Genomic DNA, 3,282 nt, shown 5'->3' on the forward strand with positions numbered 1-3,282 from the left:
TTCAGGATTGAGGATTCAGGATTGATGTTTGAGGACAGAGGATTGAGGATTGAGGATTGAGGATTCAGGATTGAGGATTGAAGATTGAGGATTGGGTATTGAGGATTGAACATTGAGGATTGAGGGATGAGGATTGAGGATTGAGGATTGAGGATTGAAGATTGAATATTGATGATTGAAGATTGAGGATTGAGGATTGAGGGTTGTGGATTGATGACGAGGACTGAGGTTTGAGCATTGATGTTTGAAGTATGAGGATTGAGGATTCAGGACTGAGAATTGAGGATTGAGGATTGAAGATTGAGGATTCGGTATTGAGGATTGAAGAATGAGGATTGAGGATTGAGGATTGAGGATTGAGGATTGCAGATTGAGTATTGAGGATTGAAGATTGAGGATTGATGATTGAGGATTGAGGATTGAGGAATGAAGATTGAGGATTGAGGATTGAGGATTGAGGATTGAAGATTGAATATTGAGGAATGAAGAATGAGGATTGAGGATTGAAGATTGAGGGTTGAGGATTATGGATTGAAGATTGAGGATTTGGGACTGAGGATTGAGGATTGAGGATCGAGGATTGAGGATTGGGTATTGAGGATTGAATATTGAGGATTGAGGGATGAGGATGGAGGATTGAGGATTGAGGATTGAGGATTGAGGATTGAGGATTGAGGATTTCAGATTGAGAATTGAGGATTGAGGATTCAGGATTGAAGATTGAGGATTCGGAACTGAGGATTGAAGAATGAGGATTGAGGATTGAGGTATTGAGGATTGAGGATTGCAGATTGAGTATTGAGGAATGAAAATTGAGGATTGAGGATTGAGTATTGAGGATTGAGGATTGAGGATTGAAGATTGAGAAATGAGGATTGAGGATGAGGGCTGAGGGTTGAGGATTGAGGTTTGAGGACTGAGGACTGAGGATTGAGGATTGAGAATCGAGGATTGAGGATTGATGATTGAAGATTGAAGATTGGGTATTGAGGATTGAAGAATGAGGATTGAGGATTGAGGATTGAGGATTGAGGATTGAAGATTGAGTATTGAGGATAGAAGACTGACGATTGAGGATTGAGGATTGAGGATTGAGGATTGAGGATTGAGGATTGAAGATTGAGTATTGAGGATTGAAGGCTGACGATTGAGGATTGAGGATTGAGGATTGAGTATTGAGGATTGAGGATTGAAGTTTGAGTATTGAGGATTGAAGATTGAGGTATGAGGATTGAGGATTGAGGATTGAGGATTGAGGATGAGGGCTGAGGGTTGAGGACTGATGTTTGAGGACTGAGGACTGAGGATTGAGGATAGAGAATTCAGGATTGAGGATTCAGGATTGAAGATTGAGTATTGGTTATTGAGGGTTGAAGATTGAGTATTGAGGATTGAGGATTGAGGATTGAAGACTGAGGATTGAAGGTTGAGTATTGAGGATTGAAAACTGACGATTGAGGATTGAGGGTTGAGGATTGAGGATTGAGGATTGAGGATTGCAGATTGAGTATCGAGGATTGAAGATTGAGGATTGAGCATTGAGGATTGAGGATTGAGTATTGAGGATTGAGGATTGAAGATTGAGTATTGAGGATTGAAGATTGAGGATTGAGGATTGAGGATTGAGGATTGAGGATTGAGGATTGAGGATTGAGGATTGCAGATTGAGTATTGAGGATTGAAGATTGAGGATTGAGGATTGAGGATTGAGGTTTGAGGATTGAGGATGAGGCCTGAGGGTTGAGGATTGAGGTTTGAGGACTGAGGACTGAGGATTGAGGATAGAGAATTCAGGATTCAGGATTCAGGATTGAAGATTGAGTATTGGTTATTGAGGGTTCAAGATTGAGTATTGAGGATTGAGGATTGAGGATTGAAGACTGAGGATTGAAGATTGAGTATTGAGGATTGAAAACTGACGATTGAGGATTGAGGGTTGAGGATTGAGGATTGAGGATTGAGGATTGAGGATTGAGAATAGAGGATTGAGGATTGAAGATTGAGTATTGAGGATTGAATATCGAGGATTGAGGATTGAGGATTGAGGATTGACGATGAGGGCTGAGGGTTGAGGATTGAGGTTTGAGGGCTGAGTACTGAGGATTGAGGATTGAGAATCGAGGATTGAGGATTGAGGATTGAGGATTGAAGATTAAGTATTGGTTATTGAGTATTGAAGATTGAGTATTGACGGATGATGATTGAGGATTGAGGATTGAGGATTGAAGATTGAATATTGATGATTGAAGATTGAAGATTGAGGATTGATGGTTGTGGATTGAGGACGAGGACTGAGGCTTGAGTATTGATGTTTGAAGTATGAGGATTGAGGATTCAGGATTGAGAATTGAGGGTTGAGGATTGAAGATTGAGGATTCGGTATTGAGGATTGAAGAATGAGGATTGAGGATTGAGGATTGAGAATTGAGGATTGCAGATTGAGTATTGAGGATTGAAGATTGACGATTGAGCATTGAGGATTGAGGATTGAGGATTGAGGATTGAGGATTGAAGATTGAGTATTGAGGATTGAAGATTGAGTATTGAGGATTGAGGATTGCAGATTGAGTATTGAGGATTGAAGATTGAGGATTGAAGATTGAGGTTTGAGGATTGAGGATTGCAGATTGAGTATTGAGGATTGAAGATTGAGGATTGAAGATTGAGGATTGAAGATTGAGGATTGAGGATTGAAGATTGAGGATTGAGGATTGAGGATGAGGACTGAGGGTTGAGGATTGAGGTTTGAGGACTGAGGACTGAGGATTGAAGATTGAGAATCGAGGATTGAGGATTGATGATTGAAGATTGAGGATTGGGTATTGAGGATTGAAAATTGAGTATTGAGGGATGATGATTGAGGATTGAGGATTGAGGATTGAAGATTGAATATTGATGATTGAAGATTGAGGATTGAGGATTGAGGGTTGTGGATTGAGGATTGAAGATTAAGGATTGGGGATTGAGGATTCAAGATTGAGGATTCAGGATTGAGGATTCAGAATTGTGGTTCGAGGTCTGAGGATTGAGGATTGAAGATTGAGTATTGAGGATTGAGGATTGAGGATTGAAGATTGAGGATTGAGGATTGAGGGTGAGGGCTGAGGGTTGAGGATTGAGGTTTGAGGACTGAGGACTGAGGATTGAGGATTGAGAATTGAGGATTGAGGATTGATGATTGAAGATTGAAGATTGGGTATTGAGGATTGAGGATTGGGTATTGAGGATTGAAGAATGAGGATTGAGGATTGAGGATTGAGGATTGAGGATTGAAGATTGAGT

The sequence above is a fragment of the Calliopsis andreniformis genome, unplaced genomic scaffold, assembly GCF_051401765.1.
Source record: "Calliopsis andreniformis isolate RMS-2024a unplaced genomic scaffold, iyCalAndr_principal scaffold0139, whole genome shotgun sequence".
NCBI classification, from domain to species: Eukaryota; Metazoa; Arthropoda; class Insecta; order Hymenoptera; family Andrenidae; genus Calliopsis; species Calliopsis andreniformis.